Source organism: Aedes albopictus, chromosome 1 (genome assembly GCF_035046485.1).
Source record: "Aedes albopictus strain Foshan chromosome 1, AalbF5, whole genome shotgun sequence".
NCBI classification, from domain to species: domain Eukaryota; kingdom Metazoa; phylum Arthropoda; class Insecta; order Diptera; family Culicidae; genus Aedes; species Aedes albopictus.
Genome location: NC_085136.1, coordinates 327,507,871 through 327,520,943, shown reverse-complemented (window position 1 = coordinate 327,520,943; position 13,073 = coordinate 327,507,871). Strand labels below are relative to the sequence as shown.

General features: G+C 45.9%; 1 protein-coding gene across 2 annotated transcripts in view; it reads left to right on the top strand.

The window, feature by feature from the left end:
- Positions 1–13,073, top strand: part of LOC109423650 (cytotoxic granule associated RNA binding protein TIA1) — a 775,397-nt gene that overhangs the window by 578,656 nt on the left and 183,668 nt on the right. The window lies entirely within an intron of this gene.

Below are 13,073 nucleotides of genomic sequence, written 5' to 3'. Positions count from 1 at the left end.
CATAATAACAAAATAGAAAATAAACATGAAAATAGAAATGAAAGTTGTTAAACAATAAAAAAATAAAAACAGAAATGAAAGTTGGGAAAAATATACAAAAATTTAAAAAAAAACATAAAAATAGACATGAAAGTTGGAAAAAATATAAGAAATAGAAATAAACATAAAATAAGAAATGAAACTAGGAAAAATATTAAATAAACATTGAAATCGAACTGAAAGTTGGGGAGAATATAAAAAATGTATAAAAAAAATAAATGTGGTCAACCTCTAAAATCGATATTACAAAGAGGTTGGCAAAAGATGTTTTGTTGTTTCTTTTTGCGTTATCATTTTATTTCTTGGAATAAAACTGAAAATACTTCTTAAAATTTTGACCTAACTTTTCATATTTTCCCCCGGCATCGCCAAAGAAGGCAGGCCTTCCGATGGGCCCATGTGGTGGTACATCACGCAACAACAATAGGAATCTGCCGACTAATGGCGTCGACAATAATTGAGACACAATAAAATGTCCGTTTCGACAGATAATATGTACACCAGGCAAGAAGAGGCCAAGGATCTTGGCTCGTTTGGTCCGCAATCCCGGGCCCGAGGACAATATTTTGTATAAATTATGCATATGCGCTTTCATTCAGTGTGTCTCTCATCGCTCGATCTCTTCGGAATTGGATCCAGGCCTAGTGACTGCTGCTTTTACTGTTTTACAAAGCGCCTGCTTCGGACTGACTGTACGGATGCGGATGGAGAGCTTCTCTCAAGCAAGATAAGACCTCTAGCTCCCTTGGCTCCCCGTGCCACTGACTAACTGTGTGCACATCTCAATCTGCTATAGTTTATGAATATTTAATGCAGCAAATAGGATGTTACAGAGGATGTCATAAAACAACCTGAAATATGTAAAATGAAGTGACTCCCATATCTGCCTGTTACTTGTTTGGCTGCGCAGCACACACTGATTTGACCGGATTTTGTGCACGCACTTACTCATTTCCCTGAAGGTGAGTTATGCCAACCGGTCGGTGGTGGAGTGAGGCGGCTGACTGAGGTCATACCCGGGCTGCAGAGTGCAAACCGAAGGGACTCCCATACCCAGCTAGCATTAATCAATTATCCATGATATTTATGGGTATCTGATTGGCTAATGGATTCCGAGTGGGGGCTTCCGTCAGTTATTTCCCGCCACTCACTCCGTCTCCGTCCGTCTCCTTCCGCTTTTGCGGATTCTCAGTTGGATGAAAAATGATGGACCGTAATTCGCTCCGCTTTCGAAATTGAAATTTAGTGGAACGGGATTTATTGGAGCTGGAGTTCTGGGAACGGGGTATTGGATTTTTGGAGGCAGGTATGAAGGTACATAAATATCTGAATTTGCATCAATCCAAGCGAGCGGTAGGTACATTTCTGACATTGTTCGTGTTTGTGGAATGATTGTAGCATGTCCGTTGTGGAATTTATGAACAAATGTATTTGTTTGTTTCGATTCAGAAACGTTAAACGAAAATTTAGATCAATATGCATTAGCAAGAGTTAAATTTCCACTAGAAATGACGAACTTTTTTTGAAATTGTACCAAACAATGTGTTCAGTTCTCGCATATAACGTAGTGGGAGTAGGAGGAGATTATGAGAAGATTGAAGACGCAGTTACAAAGACATGTGCGCTCCGGAATTTTGAGGGGAAACTCTCCGAAATTTCCAAGGGGAAATTCTCCGGAATGTCCAGTGGAAATTCTCCGGAATTTCCTGGGGATTCTGAGAGAATCGTGGTCAGGATTCTGAGAGAATCGTGGTCAAGATTCTGAGAGAATCGTGATCAGGATTCGGAGAGCATCATGGTCAGGATTCTGAGAGACTCGTGGTCAGGATTCTGAGAGAATCGTGGTCAGGATTCGGAGAGCATCATGGTCAGGATTCTGCGGAAATCGTGGTCAGGATTCTGCAAGAATCGTGGTCAGGATTCTGTGAGAATCGTGGTCAGGATTCTGCGAGAATCCTGGTCAGGATTCTGAGAGAATCCTCGACAGGATTCTGAGAGAATCCTCGACAGGATTCTGAGAGAATCCTCGACAGGATTCTGAGAGAATCCTCGACAGGATTCTGAGAGAATCCTCGACAGGATTCTGAGAGAATCCTCGACAGGATTCTGAGAGAATCCTCGACAGGATTCTGAGAGAATCCTCGACAGGATTCTGAGAGAATCCTCGACAGGATTCTGAGAGAATCCTCGACAGGATTCTGAGAGAATCCTCGACAGGATTCTGAGAGAATCCTCGACAGGATTCTGAGAGAATCCTCAACAGGATTCTGAGAGAATCCTCGACAGGATTCTGAGAGAATCCTCGACAGGATTCTGAGAGAATCCTCGACAGGATTCTGAGAGAATCCTCGACAGGATTCTGAGAGAATCCTCGACAGGATTCTGAGAGAATCCTCGACAGGATTCTGAGAGAATCCTCGACAGGATTCTGAGAGAATCCTCGACAGGATTCTGAGAGAATCCTCGACAGGATTCTGAGAGAATCCTCGACAGGATTCTGAGAGAATCCTCGACAGGATTCTGAGAGAATCCTCGACAGGATTCTGAGAGAATCCTCGACAGGATTCTGAGAGAATCCTCGACAGGATTCTGAGAGAATCCTCGACAGGATTCTGAGAGAATCCTCGACAGGATTCTGAGAGAATCCTCGACAGGATTCTGAGAGAATCCTCGACAGGATTCTGAGAGAATCCTCGACAGGATTCTGAGAGAATCCTCGACAGGATTCTGAGAGAATCCTCGACAGGATTCTGAGAGAATCCTCGACAGGATTCTGAGAGAATCCTCGACAGGATTCTGAGAGAATCCTCGACAGGATTCTGAGAGAATCCTCGACAGGATTCTGAGAGAATCCTCGACAGGATTCTGAGAGAATCCTCGACAGGATTCTGAGAGAATCCTCGACAGGATTCTGAGAGAATCCTCGACAGGATTCTGAGAGAATCCTCGACAGGATTCTGAGAGAATCCTCGACAGGATTCTGAGAGAATCCTCGACAGGATTCTGAGAGAATCCTCGACAGGATTCTGAGAGAATCCTCGACAGGATTCTGAGAGAATCCTCGACAGGATTCTGAGAGAATCCTCGACAGGATTCTGAGAGAATCCTCGACAGGATTCTGAGAGAATCCTCGACAGGATTCTGAGAGAATCCTCGACAGGATTCTGAGAGAATCCTCGACAGGATTCTGAGAGAATCCTCGACAGGATTCTGAGAGAATCCTCGACAGGATTCTGAGAGAATCCTCGACAGGATTCTGAGAGAATCCTCGACAGGATTCTGAGAGAATCCTCGACAGGATTCTGAGAGAATCCTTGACAGGATTCTGAGAGAATCCTCGACAGGATTCTGAGAGAATCCTCGACAGAATTCTGAGAGAATCCTCGACAGGATTCTGAGAGAATCCTCGACAGGATTCTGAGAGAATCCTCGACAGGATTCTGAGAGAATCCTCGACAGGATTCTGAGAGAATCCTCGACAGGATTCTGAGAGAATCCTCGACAGGATTCTGAGAGAATCCTCGACAGGATTCTGAGAGAATCCTTGACAGGATTCTTAGAGAATCCTCGACAGGATTCTGAGAGAATCCTCGACAGGATTCTGAGAGAATCCTCGACAGGATTCTGAGAGAATCCTCGACAGGATTCTGAGAGAATCCTCGACAGGATTCTGAGAGAATCCTCGACAGGATTCTGAGAGAATCCTCAAAAGGATTCTGAGAGAATCCTCGACAGGATTCTGAGAGAATCCTCGACAGGATTCTGAGAGAATCCTCGACAGGATTCTGAGAGAATCCTCGACAGGATTCTGAGAGAATCCTCGACAGGATTCTGAGAGAATCCTCGACAGGATTCTGAGAGAATCCTCTACAGGATTCTGAGAGAATCCTCGACAGGATTCTGAGAGAATCCTCGACAGGATTCTGAGAGAATCCTCGACAGGATTCTGAGAGAATCCTCGACAGGATTCTGAGAGAATCCTCGACAGGATTCTGAGAGAATCCTCGACAGGATTCTGAGAGAATCCTCGACAAGATTCTGAGAGAATCCTCGACAGGATTCTGAGAGAATCCTCGACAGGATTCTGAGAGAATCCTCGACAGGATTCTGAGAGAATCCTCGACAGGATTCTGAGAGAATCGTCGTCAGGATTCTGAGAGAATCCTCGACAGGATTCTGAGAGAATCCTCGACAGGATTCTGAGAGAATCCTCGACAAGATTCTGAGAGAATCCTCGACAGGATTCTGAGAGAATCCTCGACAGGATTCTGAGAGAATCCTCGACAGGATTCTGAGAGAATCCTCGACAGGATTCTGAGAGTATTCTCGACAGGATTCTGAGAGAATCCTCGAAAGGATTCTGAGAGAATCCTCGACAGGATTCTGAGAGAATCCTCGACAGGATTCTGAGAGAATCCTCGACAGGATTCTGAGAGAATCCTCGACAGGATTCTGAGAGAATCCTCGACAGGATTCTGAGAGAATCTTCGACAGGATTCTGAGAGAATCCTCGACAGGATTCTGAGAGAATCCTCGACAGGATTCTGAGAGAATCCTCGACAGGATTCTGAGAGAATCCTCGACAGGATTCTGAGAGAATCCTCGACAGGATTCTGAGAGAATCCTCGACAGGATTCTGAGAGAATCCTCGACAGGATTCTGAGAGAATCCTCGACAGGATTCTGAGAGAATCCTCGACAGGATTCTGAGAGAATCCTCGACAGGATTCTGAGAGAATCCTCGACAGGATTCTGAGAGAATCCTCGACAGGATTCTGAGAGAATCCTCGACAGGTTTCTGAGAGAATCCTCGACAGGATTCTGAGAGAATCCTCGACAAGATTCTGAGAGAATCCTCGACAGGATTCTGAGAGAATCCTCGACAGGATTCTGAGAGAATCCTCGACAGGATTATGAGAGAATCCTCGACAGGATTCTGAGAGATTCCTCGAGAGGATTCTGAGAGAATCCTCGAGAGGATTCTGAGAGAATCCTCGACAGGATTCTGAGAGAATCCTCGACAGGATTCTGAGAGAATCCTCGACAGGATTCTGAGAGAATCCTCGACAGGATTCTGAGAGAAGCCTCGACAGGATTCTGAGAGAATCCTCGACAGGATTCTGAGAGAACCCTCGACAGGATTCTGAGAGAATCCTCGACAGGATTCTGAGAGAACCCTCGACAGGATTCTGAGAGAATCCTCGACAAGACTCTGAGAGAATCCTCGACAGGATTCTGAGAGAATTCTCGACAGGATTCTGAAAGAATCCTCGATAGGATTCTGAGAGAATCCTCGATAGGATTCTGAGAGAATCCTCGACAGGATTCTGAAAGAATCTCGACAGTATTCTAAGAGAATCCGTGACAGGATTCTGAGAGAATTCGCGACAGGATTCTGAGAAAATTCTAGTCAGCATCAAACCGATTTTAAATCTCAAAGCTTTAGATTACGAAATGTTTAGTCTAAGACAGTATCTTATTTTGATTATTTCTATCATTTAGTTGTTCATACCGTTTAGTTTAATTTTCAGCCATTAGTTTCCATGTTCTGCTCATTTTTACAACTAACTGTAAATCATAGCCACAGTGGCTGAAAACTGAAATTCTCAATTCCTTATGATAAAAAGAAGTAAAATACACTGGAATACACATTCGGTCATCAGTATCTAAGGTCATTTGTCAGACTGTTGTTGAACCAAATGTATAAGTACAGTATCATAAAGTGCGAGGCCATAACGTCCCAACAATTAGATGCATCACAAAGACCTAAGCAAGAATGATACATATCCATCCACACGTATTTGTGGATTTGGCGCGCAATGAGACACTCGTTAGTTTGTTTCAATAGGTAAAAAAACTTCAAAACACTTACTTTTGTGTTCACTTCTCTCCATAACTTTGAGAAAACTTCATTCCATTTATTGGATACAACTTCAATGAATAGAGAACAAAAAGAGAGTTTCATTTGCAGACTGACGCCATTTAAATATTCGATTTCCATGGTGGGACACTTTGGGACGGTCGAAACAAAGAATAATCTGATAAAACAGTAGTAGGCCATGAGCTTCTAGTACTATTGTTCACAGCTCGGTAATCAGGCGATTGTGTGCGAATAAATCTATCGCATTATGTTACCGCTATTGTTTCTTTCTCTACTCAAGATCCTATAAAGAAAGGTGAACCCGAATTTTCTTTCCAAAATGTATGCACTCCACGACTCAAAGGGTACAAAAGTTTATCAACGACAGTAGTTCATTTCCATCCTATTACCCACCACTACCAGTGGTATTGCTTGTTTCCACTGTCATTGTTGTTCTTCCATTTAGATTGGCGCAAAGTTGACCGCTGTTAATTCAGATGATTTAGCGCTCCATTGATTTATTTCTTGTCTGATACCCGCGCGACTATAAACACTGCGATAATATTTCGAGCAAACGAACTGATTCCCCACCCCAAAAACAACCTAGAAGACGACCTAATGAAACAGAAGCAATTCGAACAAAAGAAACAGCCAACCGTCATCGTCCTCGGTGATCTGGACTACTTCGATGGTCTACCCACCACCCCCGCATTCAAATACAGTAGTAGGCGACGACTTCGACAACGAATGCAGCAATCAACCCACCAGCTGTCGTCTCGAGGAAGAAACTGCCAGAGGCAGGCGATGGGATGTAATAATAGCCAGGATCCAAGTTGGCGATTCGAACCGGTTGGTTACACCAACCACTAAAGAAGCGAGGCGGGAGGGGTTGGACACTAGGGGACGAGGGATACGAAGCGATAACAACAAAGCAGCAGAAAAATCACCTCCCGGTATCATCGACAAAGTGGTTTCTGCGGTTTTCGGGCTATCTAAATTTGTTTTCAACGATGTCGTCGCTTTCGGTGGAAGTTTTCCCGACGACGACGACGACGACGACGACACCAGGACGAAACAGCCAGCTTTCAAATGGGGGGAGACCCAACAACCGGTGCGAATTAGATCAGTGAACGCCACAGTAGGTAGTGTGCGGGTTGGGGTCGGACTGAAAGGCCGAAACACCAAACGAATATGAGATTTAGTGGCTTCAGGTTTTCTACGGTCATTGTGACCTGTTCACAGATGGAAGGTACAAGAGGTGAATGGGAAGTCCGTATCTGGATTTGGTCTTTCGGTCGGTTTGGAGAATAACCAAAAATGGCTAAACAAATTTTATTTTCGGTTTTCCACAGAAGCCAGACACACGGAAAATGGGAAGCACTCTGCCTAATCCTTTGGTTTTGTTTGTCTCCATTTGGATGGGTCTTTGGATGTTTTTGCCACAACAAAAAAAGACGGAATGGATTACGGAAGCAAACCACACACACTGCACTCGATGACAGAACCATTGAACACTGGCAAATGGCCGAGTCGAGTGAAGTTGTGTTTGTTTCGTAGTGGTTGATGTTTTGTTGAAAATCCATTGGCTTCATTGTTGACAACACTTTCGACTGACTAAAGTTTGTGTTTGTATGCTAACTGGGATAACGAAAAACTAGAAAATTTTGTTGTGATTTTATCCAATATCCAAAGAAATCGTACACATAAAACAGACGTGAAACGTATAGGGCACTGCATGAAATTCTCTTTCACTCTTACAGAGCTTTGTAAACAACAAGGCCAAGAAAAGTCAAAATCCCATACAAAATCAAAACAATGCAGTGCCCTATTGGAAACTCATGAGACACTTCTTTTAAGGTTGTACCGTGGCGGTCACCGTGCGGCACATTGTTGATGACGGAAAGTTTTTGGGCACAGTTTGGCCATCACCCAGGTAGTGATCAAAGTCGATGTTTAGCACCACGATTGGTCATTAACACCCTCCAACGGGTGTCTCATTTTGCAATAGCTTGTGAGAACAAGTGTCTCACGTTGTTCATGTATAAACGCAAATCTTTTCAAAATTCACATAATTGGGTAATCTGCATTTTAACATCTGGCGCCTTCCTGGGATACCGATCAGGAACACAAAAATGACAATAACTCCGGAATGCTCAGAGATTTTTTTTAATTTTTATTTCTGTGTATTTTAACTATTGCTTATTCTACACTTTGTTCGCGCCATGCAAAAAATGTTGGATTCTCATACACAAAACTTACCAGGGGGAAGGGGAGGATATCGAAATATCTTAAAAATTGCCTCACGCAATAAATGGACAGCTCCTAATGACGGTAACTATGTCATCAGTAGGATTATGTAAGGGAGAGCAAAATGAGGTCGCAGGAACGTTTCAGGGGTCTAAGAAAGTATCAACGAGCTACCAGGAGATCTTGGGAACGTTTCAATGGTGTCCCAAGGAGTTTCAGAGGGTACCAGGAGGTCTCAGGGGCGCCCCCATATTTCATGAATGTTTCAGAGAGTCTCAGGGGGTACCTGGAGGTCTCAGGTTCATTTCAGGTGGTCTTAAGGGGTTTCAGAGGGATCCATAGGGACTCTGAGGCGCTTTATACTATTGAAAAGTTCCTGAATCTTCGTAATCTCTTTGAAATACCCTTGACCTCCCTTAAACTCACGAGACCATTTTAAAAAATCTTGAAACCAACCCTGAAATCACTATACTCGTTGTTCGAACGACTTAGAAACCGAATTTCGACAGCATTCGTCGTGCAACGGCGGGAATGCCAATGTTTGGATGAAATTAGCAAATGAATGGTCTTTGTGGAACTGAAAATAACTGCGACGCGCGTTCTGGTGTTCTCGTTCTTCTGGTCTGTGGCCGAACGCAATGGCTTCTCTTCTCATATCCTGAGGAGAGGTAAGACCAGACGATGCTGGAAGACTTCTGGCTATTATGGATGCAGAGCATGGACAATCGAGATTGGTTGGGATGGTGGCTTTAGTCGTTGAGTACTTGAAATTGATAAAAGAGCTTAGAAAGCAGACAGGTTCAATCCCGTTGTGAGTATGGACAAGCTGGAAGCAATAATATCAGCTGTAGCAATTCACGAAGCTTTGTAATTGTTATATTATGTCGTAGTTTTTTTTTATAATATGAATAGTATCCAAAATGTTCATGCGGTGCTTGAGAAGGTTATTGAAAATTGCATGCCGTATTTTCAAAGTCTTTTTTTAGTTATTTTACCATTCCACAGCAAAAACAGTTTAGCAGTTTTCAATGTTTCCGCAAAGAATTCCAGCATTCATTATTTTGATAATTCTAGCGGGTTCAATCCAAGCTTACTAAAAAACCACTGGAGATTGCTTCAATTACACTTGAAGCCGCACGAGACTCCCTAAAACGCTCCTGAAATTCCGAGATACCCCCTTATACGTCTCTGAGACCCCCGGAAATCTTCTGAAAGACCTTGGGACACCCTAGAACTCCCTAGCGCGTTTCTGAAGCAACCTGAGACATCATTGAACGCCCCTGAAACCCTTTGAAATCTCTATTCCATCGAGACCATTTAAACGCCTTCGAGACCCTTTGAAACTCCCTGGAACTCCACTGAGTGCCCCTGGAATGTCCATGAGACCCCAAGAAACTCTCTGAACACTCCTAAAAGGCTATGGAACGCCTCTTAGACCCATTCATTTGAAAGTCCCTCCAACGCCTCTGAGGCCCCATGCAACCATCTTAGGTCCCTGAAACGCCTTCGGAACACCTGATATGGCCGTGAAATGACTCGAATGCCCCTGAAACCCTCGTAAACTCGTAAATCCTTCCTGTATTCTTGACAACTTGCGGGATCCTCTCAGAAACTCCCCTGAATCCTCCTGAGTCCTAAGACTCTCTGTAACGCACCTGAGATTCCCTGATATTATTTAAAACCATTTGGAAACCCTTGAGACCCCCTGAAACATCTCTGAGATCCATTACCCTTGAAAATTTCCTGAATCCTCTTGAGCTCAACTTGTACGCCTGTGAGACACCCTAAAACTCTGTAGAGCCCCTGAAAGTCTTTGGAAAATTGCCCCTAATGTCTGAACATCACTGAATCCTTAGAGACTCCCTGGAACGCCTCTGATGTCCCATTAAACCATCTAAAACCCCCTGAGAGCTCCTGAAACGCCATCGGGGCACCTCGTATGCCGCTGAAACCCTCGTAAATCCTTCCTGAATTCGCCTGAGATGTCCAATATCCTTCATACTTTCTAGAATCCTTTTGAGTTCACTCGCAACGGCTCTGCGACCCCTTACCGAAAAACCCGGAAACAATCTGAAACCTCTGAAGTACCCTTGAAACCACCTTCGAACCTCTCGGCATGCTCATAACACTTCCTGGATTTCCCTGATAATCTTTTTCAGCCCCTCCTGAAATTCCTTCAAACACCCCTGAAACCCCCCGTAAACCTCTTCAAAAATCCGCTAGAACTTCTTTTGCGGAGTTTCAGAGGGCTAGTAAGAAAGTATCGGAAGGAGAATGGGGGTTCAGTGGGGGTGGTGGTTTTCAGGGGGTTTTCGGAGGCATTTAAGGATATATCAGAGGATTTTCAGGAGGTTCTAGAGGCGTTACATGGGCGCTTTCGGGGTTTAGAAGAAGAAGAAGAAGAAGAAAAAGAAGAGGCCGCAGTTCGAAGAAGAAGTCGCTCTACGCTCGTACCAAGCCTAGCGAACCAAGTGAAGAGAAGTCCGAAGATTCGGATTCGGAATCGGAAGAAGACAGTTCGTCGCAGGAAGGAGCCTTTGGAATGCAATCCGAGGTAATGGTACGTGGTCCAACGAAAGCCCAACTCTCCGCTAGGCAGTTTCTGTCGAAGAAGCTTCCAACATTCACGGGGCGACTCGAAGAATGGCCTATGTTCATTGGTGCCTACGAAACGTCCACAACGGCGTGCGGGTTTCCGAACGTCGAGAATCTGGCGCGGCTTCAAGAGTGTTTGAAGGGTCAAGCACTAGAAGCGGTAAGAAGCAGGCTCCTACTTTCAAGTGCAGTACCGCAAATCATCAAAACCTTGCGGATGCTGTACGGCAGGCCTGAACAGTTGCTGAACATGCTGCTATCGAACGTGCGGAAGGCACCGTCTCCAATAGCGGACAAGTTGGCATCGTTCATCCAATTCGGTGTAGTCGTTCAGCTGCTCACCGATCATTTGGAGGCGACAGGTCTGACAGCGCATATCATCAACCCGATGCTCATCCAGGAGTTGACGGAGAAGTTGCCGGCCAATACGCAGCTGGAATCGAGCATTGTCAAGGATGCTAGCGAGATCACTCCGTATTGCGAGTCGGCGTCCGTCGCATCGAATCAAGCGTTTTGGAAGAAGAAGGGAAGAAAGGAGCAAGAAGGATTTCTGCACATGTATGGTGCCGGAGCCAGCGGAGTCGCCAACTAGGCTCCAAATCGGGAGAAGAAGCCCTGCAGGATCTGCGGCCGCTGTGATCATCGTATCCGGAACTGCGAGGGCTTCAAGAGGATGCGGTTGCCGGAAAGATGGGAGGCGGTACGGAAATAGAGACTCTGCTATCTGTGCCTCAACGAGCACGGACGTGCACGCTGCAAGCTCAACATGCGGTGCAACGTGAATCAGTGCAACGAACGCCACAATCCGCTGCTGCATATCGAGCAGAGTGTTAGCACTAATAGCAACGTGCACCTTCATCGGCAGTTGGTGATTTTCCGAATGATACCGATCACGTTGTGCAACGGGAAGCTCAGCGTGCACACGATCGCGTTCCTGGATGAGGGGTCGTCATACACTCTACTGGAAAAGTCGCTGGAGATCGCGCTGCAAGTCCAAGGCGTAACGCAACCGCTCCGAGTGACCTGGACAGCGGGTGTATCCAGAGATGAAAAGCAGTCCCAAAGGGTGGAGCTCTTTGTATCGGCAAGAGGATCGACGCAGCGCTTCCGCATCAAAGCCGCTCATACGGTGGACAGTTTAAAGTTGCCGCAGCAAACGGTCTCCATGGCAGAGGTCATCGGAGGACATTCCCACCTTCGAGGACTTCCAGTAACGGAATTCTCACGTGGAGTTCCGCAAATTCTCATCGGCCTCAAGGACATCCTACGCTCCTTTGAAATCCAGAAGCGGCAAGCCTGATGAACCGATCGCCGTTCGGTCGAAGCTAGGCTGGACCATCTACGGGCCAACATGCGCTGGCCGAGTCGAACCAGGCATAGTCGGTCTTCACCAATGCGAAACGGTTTCGAACCAGGAGTTGCACGACATGCTACGAAGCCACTACACCTTGGAGGAGTCGGTGATTTCCGTGGCGCTGTTGCCGGAGTCCGAAGAAAACAAGCGAGCGAAGGCGATCCTCAACAGCACGACCGTTCGAGTGGGCGACCGTTTTGAGACGGGGTTATTGTGGAGGGAGGACGAAGTGCGGTTTCCCGACAGCTATCCTATGGCGGTGAAGCGATTTCGTTGCCTAGAGAGGCGATTAGCGAAGGACGACCGGCTGTGCAAGAAGGTAAGCGAATTGATCGAGGATTATTCGGCGAAAGGCTACATTCACGTAGCTACAGAGGCGGAGCTAGAGCTATTCGCGCCGGACCAAGTTTGGTACCAAAAAGCCGGGAAAAGTGCGTCTGGTTTGCAGCTGCAGCGGTCAACGGAGTGTCGCTGAATTCCGCATTGTTGAAGGGTTAACTCCGCTTCCTAGTGTCCTAGCAAAACTCCGTGAGCGAGTAGTAGGTTTCGGCGGTGATATCAAGGAGATGTATCTCCAAGTCCGAGTGTGTGAAGAGGACAAGAGAGCGCAATTCGTCTTCCGCGGAGGTGCTGCGGGGCAGATGAAAGTCTACATCATCGACGTAACGATGTTCGGCGCGACGAGCTCTCCTTGCAAGGCACAATTTGTCAAGAACCGGAACGCAGAGGAGTACGCTGGACAGTTTCCGGAAGCGGCCAAGGCAATAGTGGAGAATCATTACGTGGACGACTACTTCGATAGTACGGACACGGTCGAAGAAGCGGTAAAGCGGGCCCAGGAGGTGAAGTTCGTCCATTCTAAAGGCAGGTTCGAGATCCGGAACTGGGTGTCCAACTCGGGCGAATTTCTAGAAGGCATCGGTGAGCGCACACCCGACCGGAGTGTGCAGGTTCTGCAGCACAAAGAATCTAATCTGGA